This window comes from Furipterus horrens, unplaced genomic scaffold (genome assembly GCF_987537825.1).
Source record: "Furipterus horrens unplaced genomic scaffold, mFurHor1.1.pri manual_scaffold_7, whole genome shotgun sequence".
Classification (NCBI taxonomy): domain Eukaryota; kingdom Metazoa; phylum Chordata; class Mammalia; order Chiroptera; family Furipteridae; genus Furipterus; species Furipterus horrens.
The window spans coordinates 104,624,007-104,637,821 of NW_028327177.1; the positions used below are offsets into that span (position 1 = coordinate 104,624,007).

The 13,815-nt window shown below is 39.3% G+C and overlaps 1 protein-coding gene and 1 pseudogene across 1 annotated transcript in view; one reads left to right on the plus strand and one right to left on the minus strand.

Annotated features, from left to right (window-relative positions):
- Positions 1-832: 832 nt before the first annotated feature.
- LOC150004950 (large ribosomal subunit protein eL22 pseudogene) lies at positions 833-1,224 on the plus strand (annotated as a pseudogene).
- A 7,603-nt stretch (positions 1,225-8,827) lies between these two features.
- Positions 8,828-13,815, minus strand: part of TAMM41 (TAM41 mitochondrial translocator assembly and maintenance homolog) — a 57,134-nt gene continuing 52,146 nt past the window's right edge. The window contains exons 8-9 of the transcript XR_016512411.1: positions 10,803-10,908; positions 8,828-8,978 (exon numbers count right to left, since the gene is read on the minus strand). The gene's annotated coding sequence lies outside the window, so the exon portion shown is untranslated. The remainder of the gene's footprint in view (positions 8,979-10,802; positions 10,909-13,815) is intronic.

Genomic DNA, 13,815 nt, shown 5'->3' on the forward strand with positions numbered 1-13,815 from the left:
TTAAAACATTGCTTTTCAAAGAACAGGTATCCTGAGTTTTAACAAGGAAAATACAGTTATGGGATCACGATTCACGTGAAATGCTTCATGACCCAGCCTACCTCTAGCTGACCTCAGAATGCAAACCTTAGCTGGTCTCATCCCCCCTGTGGTTTTTCCACTCTGTTTTTGTAGTTTTCATTTAAAATAATATTAGCTTGAGCCTCCAATGTAACCAGGCCTTTGTTCTCCTCTGATTGTTCGTGTAGCAGAACTGACAATAGAAGCCTTTTCTCTGGCTCTGGTTAAGTACAAAACCTTTATCAAGTGAACCCAAGAACCTACTGGGCTCGAGGCTCTCCTGCCCACCCCAGTCACCTACAAATACATGTCAAGAACAACAGTGTACAAATCACCATCCTGGTATAATTGTCATCATAATATCTACCACTTATTGAGTCCTTACTGTGGGGCAGGTGTTCTACTAAGCCTTTTTTTTTTTTTTTTCCCATTCCTCTCTTTTATTTTATTTTATTTTGTCTTTTAATTTCTTTTTTTTATTGTTGTTCTATTACAGTTGCCCCAATCCCCCTCTTCATTACTGAGCTTTTTACATGAATTAGCTATTCATGTAATTTTAACCTTCACAACAACTCTATGGAATAGATTCTACAATTTTCTTTATACAGATAGTGAACTTGAGACTCAGAGAAGTTAAGGAACTTATCCAATGCCACAGAGCTACAAGAGGTAAAGACAGGATTCAAAACCAGATCTTTTCTGGTTTCGAATCCTCATGATATCCACATTAAATGAAATATAGAAATTATCCTTTTCTGTCTCTGCAGCCACCATGGCTTCTATGAAAAAGTTTGTGGTGAAGTGGGGGGCGGGGGCGGCAAAAAAAAGAAGCAGGGTTTGAAGTTCACCCTTGACTGCAACCACCCTGTAGAAGATGGAACCAAGGATGCTGTTAATTTTGAGCAGTTTCTTCAGGAGAGAATCAAAGTGAGTGGAAAAGCTGGGAACTTTGGTGGAGGAGGGGTTATAACCATTGAAAGAAGTAAAGGTAAGATCACTATAACTTCTAAGGTGCCTATGTCCAAAAGGTATTTGAAATATCTCACCAAAAAATACTTGAAGAATAATCATCTACATGGCTGGTTGTGCGTAGTTGCTAACAGCAAAGACAGTAATGAATTGTGTTACTTCCAGAATAACCAGGATGAAAAAGATGAGGATTAATACTCATTTATCTGATACATTTTGTATGAGTTCTTGAATAAAACCTAGGAACCAATAAATAAATAAATAAATAAAAAAGAAGTTGAGATGCAGCTGACTATTCTATATAAGATCATATTTTGTATATTTACTTATTTAAACACTGGTTAATGATTCTATGGATTTCTTTTTACATTTTGGAGACAATTATATTTCTGGTGTATCCAACACTTTGGTCAGCTCTGGAGAAATTCACAGGGTCTATGAGCTAGGCCTGTGGTTTCTAACAAGTGAAAGATGCCATCAAATTACAACAGCATTTAAAGAACATGTTGCTCTGGAAAATTCTTATTTTGGGGGGCAAGAAATAGGAAAGAGGCAGAGTATGTTTTTAAATTAAGTTTTTAAATTTTTAGATCATTGAAGATGCACATGCAGTTGTAATAAATAACAGAGAAAGAGCCCATGTACCTTTTACCCAGTTTCTCCCAAGGAGCATCTTGCAAAACTATAGTACAATTTCCCAACCAGGATATTGAAATGATAGAATTCACAGATTTTAGTTCTTATTCAACGTGGCATACTTTCTTTTAAAACACTTATAACCCACATACCATAAAATTAAACTGTTTAAAGTACACAGTTCAATGATTTTGGCATATTCACAGAATTGTACAACCATTGCCACTACCTAATTCCAGAACATTTTCATCACCCACCAAAAGAAAATCCCTACCCATTAGCGGTTACTGCTCATTTCTTCCCCCACTTCCACCTCCACTAAAAATAGATCACCACTATTCTACTTTCTGTCTCTATGATTTGCCTATTCTGGACATGTCATATAAACATAATCATATGTATGTTGCCTTTTGTGCCTGGCTTCTTTCACTGAGCATAATATTTTCAAAGTTCATCCATCTTATAGCAGGAATCAGAATTACATTCCTTTTTAAGACTAAGTAATATTTAATTTTATGGAATATAGCACATTTTATTTATCCATTTACCAGTCCATAGACATTTATGTTGTCTCTGCTGTTTTGCAATTATGAATTAATGTTGCTATGAATATTGCTGTACATGTTTTTTTATGTGGATGTATGTTTTCATTTCTCTTGGGTATATACTTAGGAGTGGAAGTGCTGGGTCACAGGGTAACTCTATGAGATGATAAAACTGTTTTCTACAGCATCAGCATCATGTTGCGTTCCTACCAGCAATGTAAGAGGGTCCCAGTTACTCCACATCCTCACCAACACATTATGTCTTTTCAATGATAGCCATCCTACTGGGTGTGAAGTGGTAACTCATCATGGTTTTGGTTTGCTTTGCCCTAATGGCTAATGATGTTCAGTATCTTTTCATGGGCTTATTGGCCATTTCTACAACTTTTTTGGATGGAGGTAGGTTACTTTTAAAAGATCTGAATGTACTTGATGGTAAGTGAATGTGACACTGTGTTTACTGAATTCTGCTGTTAGAAAAAATATATGTATTTTATCCATTACATACTCACTCATTAGACATCTTCTGAACACCTGTGATATTCCAGCTACCAGAAGTACAGAGAAAAGAGGAAACCAGACAGTCAATCATGAGAGGTGGCATAGGAAAGGTTCCAGGCACTTTTATAAAAGTCTGTTTCTGACTTTTCATCCAGATGAAACTCCTGGCAGGGGCAGAAAGGCAGGGAGACAAGGCCCTTGAGCTCTAGTAGCTCACTCTCTAGTGGGGAAGACAAACACATAAAGACATCATTTGCAATCCCTTATGGTCAATACAATGGCAATTGTTTATCTAAAGATTTATGGGAGCACAGAGGAGGGAGGGATTAATTTTGCTGGGCATCTAGGAAGGTTGCGGAGGGGAGGTGACATTTGAATTTGGTGTTACAGAATGTTTAGACACTTGCAGAGGGAGAAAGCAGAAGGGCATTCTAGGTATCAGGCAGAGCGTGAGCTGAGGTGGAGGGTGCAAAGTAGGGATGGGAGTGGGAGCCAGGCTGTGCAGAGCCACACTAAGGTGCTTCTATCTACAATGTGGATTTAGATTCTTTTTTTTTTTTTTTTAAGCAGAAAAATGATGTGATTCGATCTGAGATTTAAGAGATCACTCTGAGGGCAGCTGGGTGGATGAATTAAGAGGTTGGCAAACTCCATAAAGGCCTAACTAGTAAATATTCTTGGCCTTGCCAAAATATGATCTTCATCACAACTTCTGAACTCTGCTGTTAGTGTGAAAGCAGCACAGACAATACTTAAATGTACAAGCCTGGTTGTATTTTAATACAGCTTTATTTACAAAACCAGGTGGGATAGATTCGTCTGGAAGGCCACGGCTTACTGATTCCTAGATTTGACCAAAGGAAGAATGAAGAGACCTGACTACCCACAAGTTCTCTCATTAGTGTGAAAATCAAACCAGAGCAAGGGAAGCGTGACTTTTAACTGAGGCAGAGGGTATCTTTGGACTTCAAGAAGAGTCAGGTCCTCAATGTGGTTTGGACTGGAAAATGAAACTGATCCCCACCCCCAGGCAGGTGTTTCCTACAAGGTAAGGCAGAACTCCCTGTTCACCCCAAAGCACATCACTCATTCAGGCCACATGCAGGTCCTGTGTCAGCAACATGGAGGTGCAGAGCCTAAACCAGTGACAATCCTGTCAGGGAACCCACAACCAAGGAAAGGAGTAGCCTAGATAACAAGGCAGAAAGTCTCAGCAAAGGTCATTTGGCCTGAGGCAGGGAGTCTTGATTCCAGTTTAAATAAAAAAGAATTTGTTCAGGGCACTTCCTAGAACCAAGAGGTGGCATGTGCAGGTCTAGTCCTGGACTAGAGCCAGGACTGGAAAGTTAGGAGCAGGTGCCCCTGTTGGCCTCTCTCGGGCTACATCGACTCTTTTTTCGGTGTCTGCTGCAGGCCTTGCACAGCGGCTTTCTACGTCCGTGTGCAGATGGCTCATCAGTCAGTGTGGGGTGGAGACACGGAGGTTTATAAGTGGCCCTATAAAAACGAGAGGGCTTTCAAAGAGCCCTTTAAAAGTCAGCCTGCTGATGGAAACTGCCAAATTTCTTTGCTCTTGGCTAGGGTTATGTCAACTCATGGTAGTAATACTGGTTATCCCAGACCAATCAGCTGCTCTGATTGGCTGCTGGTGACATAATATAAGTTCCAATGTGATTGGCGGGCCAGCTGCCCCAGCTGAGCCACTGAGCTGGAGGAAAGTGGAGAATGTGAACAGCACATGCCCACAATGGGAATAGCCCTCTAAGGGGACAACCAACCAACATCATTTAAAGCACTGGGCCGTGTTTGAAACAAAGAAGGTCTTCAAGCTTGTGAAATTTATGTACATCCCTGAAATGCACCTGGGTTCCTTTGTGTTGCTTCTGCCTCCCCTTTTCCCAGGTGTGTCTCTCTTTCCCTCTCCCCCTAGATGCTGGCAGACAGGTGCTGACACGTCTGCCTCCGCTCCTGATCTCCTCTCTCTCTGCTCAAACATGCTCTCTGGAGCCCTGAGGTGGTCAGGCAGCTTCCCCCACCTCTGCAGCCCAGGCCAGGCTGAGCACTCGGGTCCTTCCCTGCTCCAAGTGGCCATGATATCAGCATCTCAAACTGTTGCCATGTGCAGCCGCAGGCACCCTCCTTGACAAATTCTCCAAAAGAGTAAAGCCACAGAGGGAGGAAGAAACCCAGCAGGAAACACTACCATGTGGACACAGTTGGGAGGGGAGTGTTTTCTTTAACAGGAACAGTAACTAGGGGTAAGGGACCAGCTCACCTGGTGAATCATTGCACACTTTCTCCTCTTGGCAGGCTACCAAAAGAGAAGAGAACGCATTCAATAGCTGGTGGCCTCAAGGGACAACGAGAGGCATTTCAGAAAGGCTCTGGGTTTGCAGAACAGAACAGCACAGCACAGCACCACATGGTAGGGAGGCTGCTGTGGGTTAGGATTCTGGGGCTTCCTCTTTGAGTTTCTGTTGCTTCATCTGTTGAATGGCAGAATACAACCCAATTGTATCTAGGCCTTGTCCAACTCAGTTTTCCCCTCCTCTTGGAATACGGGTGTTTCAAGAGCTGGGTGAACTGTCCTGATGCCAATAATATTACACCTACCTGTCCTTTAGTAGGCCTCCTACTATGTGTCAGGCACTATGCCAGGGGCTTTATATACATTAATGTTAATCTTGAGAATAATCCTGCTCAGTAGGTATTATCTCTAATTTAAGAAGAGGAAGCAGGTTCCAAGAGTTTTAGTAATTTGCCCAATGTCACACAGCTAATATTCTTGATTTAAACCCAGGTCTTTCTGACCCCAAAGTCCCTGAATATGATTTTTTTTTCTTTTTGATTTGCTTTAAAATAAATAAATAAAAAGCTAAGAACCTGGCCAAATAGTTCAGTTGGTTGGAGCATCGTCCCAATACACTAGGATTGTGGGTTTGATCCCCAGTGAGGGCATGTACAAGAGTCAACTGGTGAATGCATAGATGGAGGGAAAAACAAATCAATGTTTCTCTTGCTCTCTCTCCAAAGTAAATTTAAAAAAAATTTTTTTTTAAGGTAATAATTTTAAGTTTTTCTCCCAACATTTTTACTTGATGACTACTATCAAGTATTAGCAGAACATTCAAAACTATTGGCAAAAGGATATTGAAAATAATGTCATGGAGACACTTGGAAGCTGGAACCTGAGTAGCTCAACAGCTCGTTTTCTCCATGAGCCAGTATGCTTATGGCTGTGACTTTGTCATTTAAAACAGTTTGCACAGTTAATTAAGCAGGCATTTGTGGTCCAAACCAGATGCTAAATCCATCAATATATTCTCAGCTAAATCATGGTTCATACAATGCGCAACAGAAATGTGAGTGTTTCATAATCTTCTGCAAAGGAAGCTGACTTCCGGGTGCTCTGCCACCTAAAACAGGTTTGAGCAGCCTGTTCCCCACTCCATGAATGCATACTTTATGCACAGGAAAACTTCCTGGACCAAACAGAGCAAGGGAGAGTTCTCTTATCACCTTAGAAGCCATATCCCTGGGGGTTGTTTTCTTCTCTTCGCTGCAGTCAGAAGATGTTCTTCCTTTTATATATGCACCCAGAAAGTGTTCCATCAAACCACCCTGACATAGGCAGGCCCGAACCCTGCCAACAAAACCAGTAATTGAATTCAGTGTGGCTATTAACTAGATGACCAGGCTAGCACAAGATCCACTAGTTGTGCCATTGGCAGGAGAGGGAGCACTTTCCATGAGGCAACCACATGCTGCAGGCCCAGGGGTAGAGCCAGCGATCTCCTGACTCCCAAGACTGCCCCTGTCCTAACTGTTCTCCCTTTGAGGTTGAGGCCATGAGCTAGAATACTATTCTTATTACTATCTTCAAATGACCTCCAGACATTCCCTGTGAGCTTTGGAGACTGGTTCACCATCTTCCTTTCTGTCACTTCTCTGCCACTCTTCTGGACATTGTCCATATCCATGTGAACAATTCACCCTTGAACTACGTTTTTCCGGACAGCTTTACAATTTCATCAAGGTGACTAGGACCTGGCTATTCTGTAGTCACATCTTTAGTATATAAACTGTTACAAATTGTAAGAGATATATGTGTGCTGAGAAATTTACTTTTTTACTTAATCAAACTCTCAAAAGGGGTTGGGTATCTCCAAAAAGGAGTTGAGGTGCTACTAGTGATGTCAGGATTAATATCACTGTAGTTTTACAAATAAGGAAACTGAATATTAGAATAAATATTGTCCCCAAGCTCACATAGTAATTTGTATCATGAACACCTGAACTTAAACCTAAGAGATATAGTGAGAAGCACAGAGTGTGAAGTGGAAAAATTAATACCTACCTGACAGAGTTATTGTAAGGAAAATGATACAACTTATGTGAAGTGTGAGGCGAGGGTGGGCGTGGAGCTGGGGGGAAGGGGGACAGGCAGAAGGTACTTAAGCAGTGTTACATTTCCACTCAGTCCTCAGTCTTCAAATCCAGCGCTCTTTTCATTACAGCACACTGCCTCTTCATCACTGGAATTCATCACAGAGGATATTATATGTAAGTTTTATAATGGATAAAATACTAAAATAGTCATTAAATTTGAGCCTCATGCCAGCCCTTGCAAGGTAGGTATTATCCCCATTTTCCAGGAGAGGAAACCCTACTTCTCAGAGGATATATGATCTCCCAAGGCCACTCAACTGATAAGCAGTAGGATTGGGATTTGAAACCAGGTCTGACTGTCCCAGAGGCCACACCTTTCCCAGTAAATACCACAGTCACTTTCTGAGATGATAATTAAGCTGCTAATAGCGATAAGCATATAAAGAATACATACACAGCCCTGGCTGGTATGGCTCAGTGGATTGAGCACTGGCCTGTGAACCAAGCGGTCGCTGGTTTGAGTCCCAGTCAGGGCACATGCCTAGGTTGCAGACAAGGTCCCCATTTGGGCATGTGTGAGAGGCAGCCACACATTGATGTTTCTCTCCCTCTCTTTCTTCCTTTCTTCCCCTATCTCTAAAAATAGATAAATAAAATCTTTTAAAAAATGTATATGTATTTCCCTTAGATAAGTTAATACGATGTGGAAATATCATTTAGGAACTGGAAAGTAGGAATGCTTTCCCTCTGTTACATAATCATATATACATCATATGTAATCATATTTAAAATAACCACATAGTTCACATATCAACCTGAGGGAAACAACCTTAGTACATATTTTTAAAATAAATGTATTTTAAATGTACAAGTGAGTTAAACATTTATAAAATTATCATTCTTTTATTGGAAAAGTATCTGCATTTTTGTCTTGAATGAAAATACCTAGAAAACATGTTTGTTGTTCTAGCTAAATAAAATCATCAACAATGGTACTAGCATAAACACAGACACATAGATCAATGGAACAAAATAGAGAGCCCATAATAAAACCAGGCATATATATATGGTCAATTAATTTATGACAAAGGAGCCAAGAATATACAGTGGGGAAAGGATAGGCTTTTCAATAAATAATGCTGGGCAAACAGAAGCTCAAAAAAGAATAAAACTGGACCTCTATCTTACACACAAAAATAAACTCAAAGTGAATTAAAGGCTTGAATGTAAGACCTAAAACCATAAAACTTTTAGAAGAAAACATAGGTGATAAGCTTCTGGCAGCAGTCTTAGCAATGATTTTTTGGATTTGACACCAACAGCAGAAGCAGCAAATACAAAATTAAACAAGTGGGACTACATCAAACAAAAATGTTTCTGCACAGCAAAGGAAACTATCAACAAAATGAAAGGGCAACCTACTGAATAGGAGAAATACTTGCAAATCCTTTATCTGATAGGGGGTAATATCCAAAATATATAAAGAAGAACTCATACAACTCAATAGCAAAATAACAAACCCCCAAACCAACAAACAAAAAACCCAAAACAGTCTGATTAAAGAATGAACATGGGATCTGAATAGACATTTTTTCAAAGAAGAAATACAGATGGCCAACAGGTATATGAAAAAATGCTCAGCATCACTAATCATCAGGAAAATGCAAATCAAAACCACGATGAAATATCACTTCACACCTGTTAGAATGGCTATTATCAAAAAGATAAGAAATAAGTGTTGGTGAGAATGTGGAGAAAAGGGAACCTTTATGCACTGTTGATAGGAATGTAAATTGATACAGTCATTATGGAGAGTCTTCAAAAAATTAAAAATAGAACTACCAGATGATGCAGCAATTCCACTTCTGGGGTATTTATCTGAAAAAACAAAACAAAACACTAACTCAAAAAAAATATCTGCACCCCATGTTCAATGCAATAGCCAAGATAAGAAAATAACCTAAGTGTCCATCAACAGATAAATGGGAAAAGAAAATGTATATCTATCTATATATACAGTGGAATAGTGTTCAACCCCAAAAAAGAATAAAATCTTGTCATTTACAACAACATAAATGAACCTTGAGGGCCTTATGTTATGTGAAGTAAATCAGACAAAGACAAATACCATATGATTTCATTTATTTATGGAATCTCAAACAAAAACAAAAACAAAGCTGAGTTCATAGATACAGAGAATAGATTGGCAGGTGCCAGAGGCAGGAGTTATGGGGTGGGCAAAATGGGTGAAGGGAGTCAAAAGGTGCAAATTTCCAGTTATAAAATCAGTGTCATGGGGATGTAATGTACATAATGAACAGCATGGTAGCTATGGTTAATAATAATGTGTTGCATAATTGAAAGTTGCTAAGAGGGTAAATCTTAAAAGTTATCATCAGAAGAAAAACATATCCTGTAACTATGTATGGTAAGTAATGTTAACTAGACTTATTGTGGTGATCATTTTGCAATATATACAAATATTGAATCATGTTGTATACCTAGAACTAATATAATGTGTATGTCAATTCTACCTCACTTATAAGAAAACAAGGGGGGAGAGGAATAATGGTGGAAAGAAGGTAAAAAGGACTAGTCAAAGAACATGTATGAATGACCCATGGACATGGACAACAGTGTGGGGACTGACTGTGGGAGCCAGGGGTGAACTGGATGGAGGAGAGCAAAATGGGAAAAATTGGGACAACCATAATAGAATAACAATAAAAAAATAAAAAAATAAAACAACAACAAACCATCGACACCTCTTCATTTGTGCTAGCTGTGACTATACTCCTAATTAAAATAGTGAAAATATTACCCCAAACCCTCCCTTGACTTGCTGAATTGGATATGGGTCACATCACAGTGAATTCACAGTTACCTGCTTCCATTAGCCTCGTATTCTAGAATAACTCCAAAATTTGAAAAACAAATTATTTACTACATCTCGTCCTCCAAAAAAAAAGAAACCTTAAAATTATTTTTGAGTTAAGAAATATGCATAATAAAGTTATGTTAAATAATTAGTGTTCTTACAAAAGAAAAACTTATATGGGACCTCCTGTGCTAAGGATCAAATGAGGTCTAAATAAATATTTAAATCACAATGTAAATCCATTTGATTAAAAAGTTCATTCAAGGTCTTTGAACTAAGATATAGATTGGAACCCTACTCATTTGATTGCAGTCAGTTTTTCAATATAATAAATATGTAATTGCTCAAGGAACAGGGGTCAAAATGTCCAATCACATAGGGCTGGGCAGGTAATGAAAACCAGAGTTTGGGGAGACGGGAGAGTTTCCTCACTTGTAAAATGAGGATAATAAAAATGTACATCTCAGAGTATTTTCATGAGAATTAAATTAGATGATGCCTGTGAAAAAGTATTCAAAGACATATCTATACCTATTAAGACTCTGCACATAGCAGCCATTGCTATTGCGTAATCTTTGCTAACTGCTCTTTGAGTGACATCATGTCCTAATAAGCTACCTTTTCTTAAACCACCCATAATCTTTCTTCTTGCCCATCTGTGATGAAGCTAAGAATCTGATAAACAAAATAGCATAGTAGCATCTAAAAGAGGGAAGTAAAACAAAATTGGAATGCTCAAGCTTCATCATTTTCCTCAAAAAAGTTTTGTGAGATCTTACTGTGGGCAGGTATGGTTGACTGGAAAAAATAAATATAGTTCTTACCAGTTATCAAGCGAAGAGACAACTACCTTCTTCCCCTCCAGAAAGAAACCAGTGTATAGACTGTCTGAAAAGGTCCATGACAGCACTGCTCAGTGGAGTCTAATTGCTTGGTAACACATTAAAAAAGTAAAAAGGAATAGGTAAAATTGGTATTAATATTAGCTTTAATAATATATTTATTTAGTCAATGTATTCAATATATTATCATTTCAATATGCAATCAATATAAAAAATTATTAATGAGACATTTTACTTTTTTTTTTCCATACTAAGTCTTCAAAATCCGGTGCATATTCTATACTCACATCACACCTCAGTTTGGACCATCATATTTCAATGGCTCTGTGGCCACATGTGTCTAGGTGCCACCTAACTGGGCAGCACAGATCAGTGAGATCTTTGGAGACAATTGCTAAAGAAAAGTGTTAACATATAAATGTTTAATATTTGAACATGTGTCCTATATTACAGGGGCTCTGAAGTTTTATAGCTGACAAAGGTCTGGAAGGCCCTTCAGACATCATCAGCACCATTCAGATTTCACCCCAGAAATGGAGCAAATATTCCTCCAGCTGCCAGGACTGTTGACAGCTGATGGCTCACAGCTGACTCTTTCTGTGAGACTTGCCACTGGCAAAAGGAAGTCACCTGGCCAAGGGTAGCCCCCACATCCAATAACCAGCTGTTGCCTTGGTACAAAGGCTGGCTTTCTTGCCTCAATTGGGACCACTCTGCAAGGCCATCCAGCTCCAGAGCTTCCCTGGAGGAACAGCTGAGGTATCAATTGCAGCAACACCCCAGCCCAAATTCTCCCTGCTGCCCTCACTTTCTTAACAGGTATTGTTCTTGAGAGTATGCTCTCAATAGACCTCCTGCAGGCAGATGCCCTTCTCAGAGTCTGTCTCCCAGGGAACCCACTTAAGACTTATGTACCCAGTGTTATGTCATCCTCAAAGGAAGTGGCTGTATCAACAGACTGAGACTTCTGTCTGTCATACTTCCATACAGACACCGAAGTCTGTGGCCCTCTTTCGAGATGACTGGCTGCATATCTGCAGCAAAGGAGGAAAATATGTAATCACTAGAAATTCCCTCTTAAAAGTCCTTCCAGTTTTAGGAATCATATTTACTTCTCTAATTACTATGAAAGAATGGTGAGAAACTTGTCACTCAATATACAAATGAGATAAGATTGGTTGTCATTATGAGCCCATCATTCTGGCCCTGCTTCCTCATGTAGTGAGGTCTGTAGATACTCAACTTGAAGGTCCCAGCCACCTCTCTGACAGCAACACTAGCTGAGTTATCCTGTTTTCCAGTGGAGGGCTGTAAGCAATGTAGCTAATATACAGGTATTTTCTGGCACAGCATTTGAGAGGAAACAAAGGAAGTATGACAGCCTTTGATTTGTCTCTTGATCTAAAATCTAGCGTGGCTTAGAGTTGAGAGGCAGCTTTGGTTTGAGACCCTAAAACAAAACCCTAATTTCTTAGGAAAGAAAAAAAAAGTCATACTTCCTGTTCCCCGTCACTCCTTCCTTTTCCACCTTTATGCCCTCTTTCACTTGTTCTTTCTCCACCTTCTCAATTCTTACCATTCCTTGGAGCTATCTCAAGTGCCTTCACCTCCATGAAAACTTTCTTTTATTTTTAACAGCATTATATGAGAAATAATTAACATGCCACACAATTTACCATTTAACATACTTAAACCATTGAATTTAAGTGTAAGTCGATGACTTTTAATATATTCACAGCCATGCAATAATAACCACAATTTTAGAACATTTTAAAAGTATATTTTATTGATTATACTATTACAGTTGTTCCAACCTTCCCCCTTAGCCCACCTCTGCCCAGTACCTCTCTTCCCTCCAGCAATGCCACCCACCTTAGTTCATGTCCATGGGTTGTGCATATAAGTTCTTTGGCTTCTCCATTTCCCATATTGTTCTTAACATTCCCCTATTTTGTTGCTACCAATTATGCTACTTAATCCCTGCACCAGTTTCCCATTCTTCCCCTTCCCCCTCACAATGATAACCCTCCAAATGATCTCCATACCTATGATACTGCTCCTATTCTGGTTCTTTGCTTAGGGTTTTGCTGTTGTTGTTGTTTATTCAATTGTTGATAGTTGTGAATTTGTTGCCTTTTTAATGTTCATGGTTTTGATTTTCTTGTTCTTAAACAAGTCCCTTTAACATTTTATGTAATAATGGCTTGGTGATGATGAACTCCTTTAGCTTTATCTTGTCTTGGAAGCACTTTATCTGCCCTTCCATTCTAAATGATAGCTTTGCTGAATAGAGTAAACTAGATTGTAGCCCTTGCTTTTTATCACATTGAATACTTCTTGCCAGTCCCTTCTAGCCTGCAAAGTTCTTTTGAGAAATCCACTGATAGTCTTATGGGAACTCATTTGTAGGTAAACTCTCTTCTTTTCTCTTGCAGCTTTTAAGATTCTCTCTTTATCTTGAACTTTTGGCGTTTTAATTATGATGTGTCTTGGTGTGGTCCCCTCTGGGTCCAGCTCGCCCAGGACTCTCTTTGCTTCCTGGACTTGTATGTCTATTTCCTTTGCAAAATTTGGGAAGTTTTCCCCTGATTATTTTTTCACATAAGCATTCAATTTCTTGCTCTTTCTCTTCTCTTTCTGGCACCCCCATGATTCAGATGTTGGCATGTTTAAAGTTGTCCCAGAGGGTCCCAAGCCTCTCCTCATTTTTTCAATTCTTGTTTCCTCATTCTGCACTGGTTGACTGTTTTTTTCTTCCTTATGTTCCAAATCATTGATTTGAACACCAGTTTTCTTCCCTTCATCATTGGTTTCGTGTGGATTTTCCTCCGTTTCACTTAGCATAGCCTTTACTTCTTCTCTTATGTGTTTGCCGTACTCCAGCATATCTGTCAAGCCTGTGAGCATCTTTATCAGCAGTGTTTGGAATTCTTCGTCTGTTAGGTTAGCTATCTCCTCATCTGTTAGGTTGACTATCTCCTTGTCACTTAGTTCT